A 12,750-nucleotide genomic window follows, 5' to 3' on the forward strand; every position below is an offset into this window, starting at 1 on the left:
AAATTTTTTTTGTTTAATTTCTTAGTAATGAACTATTAGTTTAAGATTTCAATTTTTAAAAACAAAATTTTTTATCTATTTATTTATTTTTTTTATTTAATATCAGCCCGGTGGGCCTTACATGGTTAATATAACAACTTTTGTTTTATATTTGTCACTATTGTAATAGAAATTTTATTATAGTTATCACTATTGTAATCGAAATTTGAGTTTATTTCAGAAAAATTTTTGTTTAATTTCTTAGTAATGAACTATTAGTTTAAGATTTCAATTTTTAAAAACAAAATTTTTTATCTATTTATTTATTTTTTTAATTTAATATCAGCCCGGTGGGCCTTAATTAGGGGGTTAATATAACAGTTACATTGTTTTTAACAATTAATTATAGGGGGGTATAATCTCTTACAAAAGACGACCCTAACTATATACAGCGTTATAAATAAAAAAATAATTAAGATAAAATAAATTGATTAAAAGTAATACTTCTTAATAAGTGAGAAAAGTAAAGTTAATATCAAAAATAACGACATTCGTAGACCTAACAAAAAAAAGAACATTTGTCCTCTAATAGAAAAAAATAAAAGTTAATTTGAAAAAAAGGGCGAAAAAAATAAAATAGAAGTAATGTTTAGAATTGATAAATATAGAATTTTAAACAGAATGTCCTGCAGCAGCCTGAAGTTTAGTCTTCGGGTTGAGGTTGGGTTTCCCAAGTCTTAGATCACTGCTCCTTTAACTGTCGATAACTGGAAGTGGAACTTCATGAACCGTTTCTTGTAATCCTCTATTAATTCCATTTGCATTTCCCGATGCAATTGCCTATTTTAAATGTTTTAATTTACACTTTGTTTCGTTAAGAAATTTTCAGTTGTTTTTTAATTTTTCTATTTTCTTAGTTACAAAATATAATATGTTGATTATCTGTAATGTATTTACTTTTTTTGTTTTATGTTTTCTATGTTCCTTAATTTCTACCTAAAGAAATATTTTAAAATTGAATTTTAGTTATATTTAAATAGTATTATTATTATTATCATTGTATTTTTGAAACTTACATAGTTTTATTTTTCCTTTTATTCCGAATTATATTTTTGTTTGTTTAAATGAAAATAAAATTTTATTATTAGGAGAAGATGGTCTATTATTAAGGCATCATTAAGAAAAAAAGTCCAACATTAAATTTTCTTTATTTTATTTATTTCTTTTTTTATTCTTGGAATAAAATATATAGAGAGGGTTTTTATTTTGAAAAAAAAAAATGCAAAATATTGTTTTGTTTTGCCTTTTATGATCCTGAAATATCAATGAATATGTATGTTTTCATAGTTCAATAAATACATAAATAATCAAAATTTAAAATCATGAAGAAAGTGAGAAACAGAACGATATAGAAGAATAACGGAATTTTTGTTAATATGTAACTATCATAACATAATTAAAACATTCTTAGCCTTGAAGTTTTGAAATTGGGGTCGAAACGTTGGCATGATAAAATAGGTAGTGTTCTAGAGTCAACAATAAATCCATGATGATAAAATTTATGGTTTTTGAGAAAACAATTATATTCCCTAAATGCTTCTTAAAAATCAAATTAATGGCAACAACCCATTACTAATAAGACAAACTTAACCAATGTACAATATGATTTCCGGGTAGATTTCTTGAAAATGATTGATTTCGAATAATTGTTACTTTCTTTTTTCTTAATTTATCTTCTAAAAAATCTGTGTAAAATTATGGTTAACTTATAAACTTCTCTTTGTTACAATATTTTTGATATTGTGTATTTTGAATATCCTAATTTTTATTTTTTATTTTTTGCAGGTAATAAGATTTGGAATACATGCTCATTAGATGGAATGCACGGTAGATAAATTAGTAAGTAGTAATTTTTGTTTCATCTTTTAATTTAAATTTTTTCTTCCATCATAAATTTATCTTTTATTTATTACTTACTTATTTACATGATGTTACTTTAGTTTAGTTTTGTATAACATGCATTATTACTGGAGCACCATTTATTGATTGTTAACACAAAGAGCATATGCATTATGAACTTTATATTTTATTATTGTGGAAAATTTATTTATAATGGAGCATACTTGTGGAACCGTTTATACGGGAACAATTTTTTGAAAAGATAAATGTTTCTATTTTCTTAAAGGCATTTTCGTTCCTTCAATCCTTAACGTTCACAGTTCTATTTCTAGCAAATATAATAACTTTATTTATAAAATATTTCGCTATTTATATTTTTAAATTGTATTGATGTTTTTCTATGTTTGATTTATTAAAAAAATATAGAATTTGAACAAAATATTTTTTAATTCTGTTCTTTTTCATTGTCGGTCTTGAAAAATTGACAAGGACAACAGAAATAAATTTATATTTAATAATGGACCATTTTGGTCCTTTAATCGATATTGCCTTTTATAATTCCTTTAATATTTAAAAAATACAAACTTCTTCTCCATCTTTGGTAATCCATTGTTGGATGTATCGATTCATATTTTAAAAATAACTACCTGTCTTTTAAGCACTTTTATATTTACCATTTATATATATCTGTATATTTATATTTACATTTAAAAATAATGTGAATAAAAAATAGTCAAACCCTGTATTTCGTACTTCGATGAAAAAGCTTGAAACCTTTTTTGGTGATTCTAGGTCAAAAAATATTAGTCACGTGTTCGAGGATTATTTTTTTCTGTCGTCCCTTGTTAGTGAAATTAAAAACTTAAAAATTAAATTCGTAACTCCTCACAATGTTATCCAAATCCAAAGTAACTGCTATGGTTGGAAAGCTGAATTTATCCTCTTCCAATCCATGTGAATGTCTTTTCGATTTAATTCTTTTTTAGGGGAGAAAAAGCAGTTTGAAAACATGAAGTATATTTTCTAGAATTTTTATTTTACATCTCCGGTTTCTAAGAAAGGTACGTTTTGTACTATTTCGTGCAGTTCAGACGGTTCTAAAGTTTAGTCTTCGATATTTATTAATTTCTGCATTTCCGAGCAATACTGCTTTCTACTTGATTATTATTTATTAATTATTGCTATTTAATGATAATTAGTCAATATTAATAATTATTGTCTATTTATTATTATTATTTCTATTTTATTTGCTTTATTTTTTCATTATTTTAAAATATTAAAATAATACGTAATCTAACGTGTAAAAAAATTTTTTCTCTAGCGAAATTCACTTTTTATTTTCCTTAAAGACTTCACATAGCATGTTCTTCTGCTTAGCCCTCTAAAAGTGTATTTACATGTATTGGTTGTAAAAATGTACAGGAATATTCCTAGTGATTTTTTAATATTTGTTTCATATAGATCAGTGTCACAATCTTGAAGATACTGCATTTTTTATGATTTCCGAAACAAAATTGAAGGGCCCAGGAAGACAAATATTTTGAGTAAAAAAGATAAATTATTTTTAGATTTCTTAAAATCTCTTAAAATCCGTTTTCGAGTTAAACATTCGAGAAATAAATATCAACTTTATTTCTCTATAAAAAAATATATATATATTGTTTTTTATGATTTTTTTCAATTAAGAGTTTCTTAGGGATCTAATAACTAATCTGAATACCTTTTTTTTTTAATAATTTTTTTTAACCTACTATGTAGGAAGCTATTTTGGGTTTTGTGATTCAGTGTGCATTATATTAAATTCACTCATTTAATTCATTAGACTATATGTTAATGGTTTGTTATTGTTAACAAATATAATGGTATATTATTAATCCCATATGCTAAAATAATAGCTCAGTAAAATAATTTAGCATTTTTTGTTTTAAAGAATTTTTTTTCCTTATAATAATTTCGAAATATCAACATATTTAAAATTCTTTTAAGATGCATCATAAAATCTAGTTTATTTAATGTAATGAGTCTTTTAATATAAATATTGCAGCATTCAAGTGATTGGGAAGCCGTTCATAAGATGCATGTTCGCTGCGTACAATGGTGATTATATTTTAATGATTCCGTCATTAAATATTCATATCGATTTGTTATGCAAGTCATAGTGCTTAAATCGAGTTATTCAGTTGTCGATCTTTAATTCGATTTTTAATATGCATTAATGCAACATCTATTTGTATCTGAAGTATTGGCATTCATCATAAATATATAGATAGACAAGTCATGCGTTTTTAAATATTTTTTTTGATACATATATATTTTTCATCCTTCATACATTCTCTTATACGCATGTTTTACTTAATTTTGTGTTATTTAAAAAAAAAAAAAAATTGTATATGAACTTTTTATATGGACTATGGTTGTACAATTTTATGAAAAAAAAATTTCATGACTAAACAAAATAATTATGAAATTTATTCTGATTGAAGCTTCATTCATCACATAATGACATAAACCTCTTAATGTTTTTCTAAAACTAAAAAACAAAAATGCAAACTTTGAACTGTTTAATCCACTAAAACTTCTACTTTATGCAAAATGTTATTTAGTTATGAAGTACATTGGCTGTTAGACTGATATAATATCATTATGAATAATTTTGCTTGAAATATCATTCTTTTTTTTTTTTGTATCATTATTATTATTATTATTATTATTATTATTATTATTATGGTCCTACACAGCCTACAAGAACCCGCGCCTCCTCCACCACAGCCAACCATTCGACTCAATCCCTCGCTCACTCTTTCCATCTTCCTACACAACCATTTTGAATCCTCCTCCACATCGTCCAGCCACCAATACGTCCTCTTTTCCGTTTTCCACATCTTCTTGGTTATCTTTTATTCAGGCATCCTCTCTTCATGACCTATCCATCTTATTCGACCTCTTTTCACTAAAGCCACGATTTTGGGTTCCATCAGCTTTTCATCCCTTCTTTTCTAAATTCCGTTCTCCGAGACTCCTCTCCATTTTTGTTTCTATACCTCTAATTAAAGAAACTATTTGTTTTAATATACTGGTGTTAGTGCTGATAGTCAAAGGTCTGTTCTGGCAAAAATCTGGATGATTGTATGGTGTTGGCACCATTAAACATTTCATCGTCATTCATTTTCTAAATTTCTATTTATAATTTTGTATCTCTTTTTTTCTCTCTAAATGATATTTCTATTGAACCAACATTTGCCTCTGGTTTTTTCCTGAAATCTAGAGCCCTTATCGATGATTCTTTTTATTACCTTTTTTCAGTTTAAATTTATATTATTGTATTTATTTACTATTATTTTTTTCAAATACTGTTTCTATTGAACTAAACATTTACCTCTGTTTGTTCCTATAATAGTTCTTCTTATAATTTTTATCTATGAAATATAGAGTCCTTATCTAAGATTATAACTATATAAATTACTACTTAATAAGATCTGATGTATTTTTAAAAATTTATTTCGGTTGAAATAAAATGAATGGAATTCTAAGTAATATGAAATATATCGTTATATTACAAAATAGACTATTCTGACTATATATATTTGTATTTCAATATGTAAATTTTTATTTTATTAAAAAATGGGAACAATTAACTCTTAAAGTGTTTTCTTAAGTAGAAATTTCTCCAGGTTTCTATTGTTGACTCGCTTTCTTTCAACTGCTCTTTTAAAAATTACATTTTTAAATACATGAAGTCATGTACTTTCCTATTGTTCATTTTAAGAAATATCTTAAACCTTTTAAAAAAAAAATAAATAAATAAATTAAAAATATTAAAGTTAGAGTTGAATTATTACTAATAAATGATAAACTATTGGTATTTTAATAATGAAATGCATAAAAAATCCTCGTACTCATGTCAGATAAAATAAAATTATTTTATTTTTTTATTCTGCTCGCTTGAAGATGTTTTTTAATTTCATTTGACAAATAAATGGTGTAATTTATTTTACTGTTGTTTTAAAAAAAGTATTGAAACTTTTTTTTTTGAAGAATGTAACCATTTTAAAGGTACAGTAAATTAGTAATGATTACTAATAAAACTTTTGTAATTAAATACAAATGTCCAAGTATTAGTTTATCTCACATCGATTTTTCACTTTCAAAGATTTTTTTTTTACCTTGTTGCTTGAATTGATTTTAATTCCTTTTTTCCCCCTATTGGAAGTTGATTAATATTTTCTACAAAAGAGAATTGCACCTGTTATTTCACAACTGTTTCATCATTCAGCTTTTGTAATTTACAACCTATAATAAGCTAGTGTAAAGATAGCAATTGAAATTAGTAAAATTGATTAATAATTGAGACCCGTGCTCAATGGTTTCTGTGACCCAGTTAGCATCATGCGAACTCTAAGGAGGTCATGAACCGAAGACTTACCCCCTTTAGTGTTTATAACAATTCCAAGTGGAGCCTTTTAACTCTATATCACAGAATATAATACAATACAATATTCTATTGTATAAGGAGTATTTAAGTATGGAATATGACTTTCTATTAAATAGTTTTCAAAGGATTATTTTGGTATACCTGTTATTTTCAATAAATCAATTTAATATCCAACACAGTCTCAACACTATTTATTTATTTGTCCTACGTTTCGGCCCTTCTAGCCATCCTCAGGGACATCTAAACATTTAACAGCTTATATTACAACTTCACTTTTAAACATTTACAATAACATTATTATTTATTATACAATATAACATACCTTCAACATAAACCTGTTATTTTCTTTAGAGGACTAATTTAATAATTTTTTACTTTTTTGATCATCTATTTTATTAAATATTTTAGATTAAATCAAAAGTGCAATTATATATAATTTACAATAAAAAAAAGTTTATTTTTTTAACTAAATAATACTTATAATTATTATTAACAACCCCTAGAATTTAATGTTATTCTTATTATTTATATAACCGATTTAATTTTGTATTACTCGTTTTTTGAACGGAGATATTTTTTTCTTGGTGTAGACCTAAGTAATTCTTCATAAAATTGAATGTAAAGGTGAATCTGAGAAAATTTAGTTAAAAATTATTTATTTATATTTTAGATTGAAAAACTAAAATTTTTAAACCCGAAAATTATCACTGTATAAGCTTTAAAAAATTAAACCAAGGTACAATATAGAAAGGACTATTGAAAATATATATTTTTTCTTTTCTAATTTTAACTCACATTATCACATTTATTTAAGTTTTGGAAATTTTTTTTAAAAAATGTGAAATATTATAAAAAATATTTTTCAAAGCTACCATTATTTTTTTCACCTAATATAATCTCTATCATTCCCTTCTTTACTTATAGCTAAACTTATTTGAATTTTATAGTATCTGAGGAAATCTTGATGATTATTTATTCTAACTTTAAGCTAAAAAACTCAATTATTAACTCCTGATAATTACCACTACTAAAGTATAAAAAAAAAAATTAAATAAGCTTAATATGTATAAAAAAAACTATTAAAATTACTATATATTTTTTTATTCTTATCTACTTCTAACTCAAATTTAAACTCCTGAAAATTACCATAGTTTAAGTTTTAGAAAAATTAAACAATTTGCTAAAATATTCTTCCAATATTGATTAAACTAAATAATGTTCAAAGCTATTTTTCCCCCCTAAAATCTCTATTTTTCCGTTTTTTATTTTTAGCCAAACTTATCTAAATTTTAATTTAATGATTATTTATTCCTATTTTGAACTGAAAACTCAATTTTTAACTCCTGAAAATTGCCGCAATTTAAGTAATAGAAAAATTAAACAAATCCTGTGTAGAAAGGACAATTGACAATGTTGTTCATAAAAAAAACATTTATTTTTTTCATTCGCTAATTTTAGCTAAACCTGTCTAAATTTAGATAAAGTCAAAGATAATCTAATAATATATATCAAGCTTTGAATTTTCTGAACATTTTTTTTTTGTTCAGTTTTTCATAAATCACATCCAAATTAATGATGTTGACTTTGTTTTCCAAAATTATAACAATAGTATTCTATGGGCCGTATGATTTATCATTATTGTTTATTATTTAATATTTTAGGAAATAAACAATTTTTATTAGTTTTTGAAGTTGAAGGCTTGTTTAGGGACAATTTTATTGCTCATCATTAGGACTGTCCTCTCCTGACACCTGGCGGCAATGACTGGAACTACTAGCGCTCTTGGGTCCTATTGGATTTCAAAATCGTTTTCTGTAATACGATTGACTACCTACCTTGTAAAGAGAACATCTTTTGTAGTCTATTAATTTAATTAAGGAGTTTTCTATCAAAAGATAATATATACATTTTTGAAGAGTTATTTAAAAATTTTCATAGGAGTATCTCATGTAGATAAGTTAAATGTTTATTGAATATAGTTCTTGTAACAAAGAACTACTTTGACTACTAACTTGACTGTAGAAAATTTAAATTTTGAAATGAATTTATCTATAATAATTTAGTTGTTTTTGAGGCGTATAAGAAACTAAGTCACTGCTGGTAGACACGTTTAGGTTGATTGCAGTGTGAGATTCGAAGAATTTCGAGTGATGTTCACAATTACTTCAGCAGCAAAAAAGAATAACATAGAACTTCTGTTGTTGACCTTGTATAAACTTGGGTTGAAAAAAAGTCGTAGAGAAACTGCTTGAGAACTTGCGCGTTGTGATAGGTTTAAGAATAGTTCCCACACAAACTTATCATTAGTATTTACATCATACTCCTTACCTGGATTTTGTAAATATTTTGTTGAAATTTTTGCCTGTCGACACAACTTTAAAAATCAAATTTCATGAATTTTAATATACTATAGAATAATATACAGAAGATGTAATATTGTGTATTATTTTCAATTATTTAAGTTTCTGCTCTGTAAACATGCTATTCTCCGTTTTAACATGCTAAATGTTATAAGTATAAGATTTTGAGTAGCCTGATTTAAGGGATATTTTAAATGCAGAGGAGCTCCTGTATCCTTGTAATCTTTACGATATAATAAAATCTCCAAAACCTTCGTCACATTATCTTTCCCCTATCTTACTTCAGTTTTTTCTCCATTACTTTCTTAGAATTTAAAAACGTCCAAAACATAAACAACATATACCATATACGATCTACGAGCAACTTTCCTATAATAAAACAGACACGTGTGGAGGTCAACTAGTCCGTTGCGTGACGTCATTCTCCATTTTGCAGACTTACTGACAGACTCAGCCATGCTAAATATTTAATCGTTTTAGCATGCTAAAATAAGAAAATGTTTTTCCATTTAACTTATTCTAACGAATTGAAATAAGAATCAGTATTCATGATGTATACTAACTTTTCCCGGAGGTTTCACCCGTGTTAGATTTTGATTTATACATACCTGCTTCATATACATGTAAGTGATCCAGTGCACTTGATTTATTAACTGAATAACATCCTATATTTATGCAAAAATCAAAACGACCAATTGCTAAAAAAAACTAATTTTAACATCACAGCATAATAGATAGTGATAACCCGGATTGGTTTATGTTCTCAACCTCCCAAAATATGAAATAACCTCATAAGTTAATACACTTTTTTTTTGTAAATAATTATAAAATAGATTTTATTTTTCTAACATGTCACACTACGCCAAAGTTCACCCAGAATACGCCTCTTTTGGCGGGACGTGATCTAGAACCAAAATATAAATGAGGCGATTAAGATTAGAAATGTGGAATTTTCACCACCTAAATTCCGGAATTGATTCAAAGCTTATTGGCTTCAAGCTTTCTCGGTAAACTAGGAGTTGAAGAAGATACAAAATGTGTTGTGAGAAATCGTTATTTTTCTAGTTTTGTATTAGGTCGATTTAAAAATTGGTGTACCAAGCATTATTTAAATCGATATTAAGATATGGGATCGAATGTTATGGTACCACTGCCGATAGACATTTATCACAACTTCCATCGAAGAATAACGCACCGGAAATTTGTTTACAGAATTCTCTTAAAAATTATGTGTAGAAATTTATTTATAAAAAAAAATATTAGTTTAATAAAAAAATATTAATAATCGAACCACCCTATAACAATATATTTGGTAAACGTACTTCAAACTATATGGTGCCATATCTGTTAAATCTTTCACCATACGAACTAGTAACTAAATCAACCACAAATAAAACTAAAAATAAAATCTTTGACTGAGTACTTCCCTACTTCTATGATTCTCAATAACTGATTTTGATTCATCAAATGACCATATATGCTTGTATTTTTTTCTTAACTCCATATAATTATTAATTATATTACGATTACAATTAGCTATATATGTGTATATATAGTTATAGATATTATTTATCTAGAATTACTTGATCCTTATTTTTATCGTATTCTTGTATCATCTTGTTTTATTCTCATTATTATATTAATTCACTGATTGTAAATTTGCAGCATTATTCAATTCAAAGTCCTTTCAGTCATATTATTATTTATTTATAATTAATACAATTAGTTTTTTATTAATTGTTATTTAAGTATTTGTTAATTGAATTATTAGTTTTATCAGTAGAGATTAATTCATGTTTACTGATCTATCTCATAAATTGCAGTAGCTTCTATAACGCCCTAATAGTTAAAATTATAATTAATACATTTCACTTATGTTTATAATTTTTATTTGTTATTTTGGCACTGTCCGATAGATGTTGTCATTTGGTCGAGCCTGATGTAATTTTCTATATAATGACTAAAAAAAAAAAAAAAAAATACATTAATAAATAAACAATAAAACAGTTATTTATACATACTACTTTCTCAGAAATTATTGAATTTTGAATCTGCAGAGGAAAGTGGACCATAGTAGAGAAAGAAGCCCTAGTTCACGTTACTATCTTTGGAATACGACTAATACATATTAAAAATAAAAACCTTTTTTTATCAAGATGTGTCTTAATCAAAGCAACGCTATCTTTCTACTTTTTTGCGAAAATAACTATTTATTTCGAGACATCATAAAAATTGATGATGTCTTGGTGAATGACATTAATATTAATTGCCTAATGAGTGGCCTGATGTTGTTATTAATGTAAGAGTTTTGACAAGGACAAAAGTTCCGGCCTTGATTTTCGGTCATGAATAGTCCATGTCTAATCTAAGTATTTCTTAATACCATGATGCTCTTTAATTATTTAAAAAAATTATTTATAACTAAATTACTTTAACTAAGAGTTGTTTCATGTTTACTTTTTAATATTTATCATGCCTTCTCTATCCATGATAAAACCCTGGCATTTAGAATTCTTTCTTTTTCCTTGATGACGCTCCTTCAAAGTTTGATTTATAATAATAAATATAGTTTAATTTTACTTCAGATTTTTTTAAAATTTATAATTAAAATATTTTTGTCTGTGCTATCGAAATTGACAAAATAATGCCTCCCTTTGAAATTCAAAATGTCTTCGTATGTGTGGCGAATTATTTTACTTAGGAATAAAAATAAATAATACCCAGTTACATCATTTCTTTCTCTATTCTCAGCAGGTGTCATCCCTGATTGGCAGGTTTTTAAAATTCATTGATTTAATTTAATAAATCTTACTTTAAAATACTATGCATTAACGGTTAATCCTATTTAATGAAATTCTCAGTAATTATGCGAGTTGGTTTATCATATTATAATGCATTTACTAATTTAGCCTTCACATGTGCAAACAAGTTTTCCTTGATATGGAAATTCTTGACTCAAGTACGAGAAAATACTTGAATATTTATTTTTATTGCAAAATAAAATTTTACATCAACATTAAAACAAACTGGGAACAACTTAGCCTTCAGCTTCTAAGTTCATGTCATGTGACTAAAGCATAATGAAGGAATGAATTTCCTCCTCATTCATACAGCTTCATATAGATACACAATAGTGGACTTGGTTGGGGAACGTTATGGTACGCAATTGGGTATCTATAAGAAGTAGGAGTAGGCTTCAAGGAAAGAGGGATTTATGTCAAATAATTTAGATTTATTGGTGAATAGTGGGGGTAACCAATGAGATCTATGCAAGTTCCATACTTGAGGGGTCCAGAGGAGAAATTTGGTGGAAAAGAAAACCCAATATATCTAACATATAAAATAATTAGACAAATTTAGGCTTGATACCTATTTCTCTTAGGTGGTCTTTTTGGGGCTGTGTCAAACATAGTCCTAATGCTGCCAATTTGGTCAAACCTGTGGACCCTATAGTACAAGAGCCGGGAAGAAAAAAAGGCAGTTATCTCACCCCAATATTTCATTACTTCAATAAAAACTATGTATAATTGCTAGTTAAAATTGATGAGTCTGCCAAGTATAGGTAAGGGGAATAAAAAATGGCGGCTGTTTCAAAAAGTTAAAAATATTTTTTTTTTCATTCGGAGTTCTATATCTTAAAAACAACCAACAACACTAGAAAACCTATGAGAACATTATTGAAAGAAGAGTAAATTTGCTGAAATATTAGCACTAAAGAGCTATTTACGTCTAATAGTTCTCGAGATATGGTCTTTTAAAAACCAACATTTTATAAAAATGTCTGTAGTTAGTTAATTTATTTTGAGAAATCTATGTCTCAGGAACTATGTGATGTACAGATGTCTATTAGCAATCAAATTAAAGCTGGTTTAATGTACTATGATAGTTGTTTTCATGATATATGCTGAAATAAATTGATTTATGGTTGTTCGGACAATAAGTTATACAGATACCTAAAGACAGATACCTGCCAACACTCAAATTAAAGCTAGTTAAATTTACTATAAAATAGTTTATATTTGTAGGAGTAGTAGTTTTTATGATATTTGACAAAATAAACTCACAAAATGTTTTTTTTTT

General features: G+C 26.1%; 1 protein-coding gene across 4 annotated transcripts in view; it reads left to right on the forward strand.

Moving 5' to 3' along the window:
* Positions 1-12,750, forward strand: part of LOC106682167 (phosphatidylcholine:ceramide cholinephosphotransferase 1) — a 184,228-nt gene that overhangs the window by 62,645 nt on the left and 108,833 nt on the right. For 3 of the 4 annotated variants that reach the window (XM_067051360.1, XM_067051356.1, XM_067051359.1), the window contains one exon: positions 1,825-1,878. The exons of the other annotated variant lie outside the window; for it this stretch is intronic. The gene's annotated coding sequence lies outside the window, so the exon portion shown is untranslated. The remainder of the gene's footprint in view (positions 1-1,824; positions 1,879-12,750) is intronic. 4 annotated transcript variants of the gene reach the window in all.

Source organism: Halyomorpha halys, unplaced genomic scaffold (genome assembly GCF_000696795.3).
Source record: "Halyomorpha halys isolate HHAL.00 unplaced genomic scaffold, Hhal_1.1 Scaffold392.1, whole genome shotgun sequence".
NCBI classification, from domain to species: domain Eukaryota; kingdom Metazoa; phylum Arthropoda; class Insecta; order Hemiptera; family Pentatomidae; genus Halyomorpha; species Halyomorpha halys.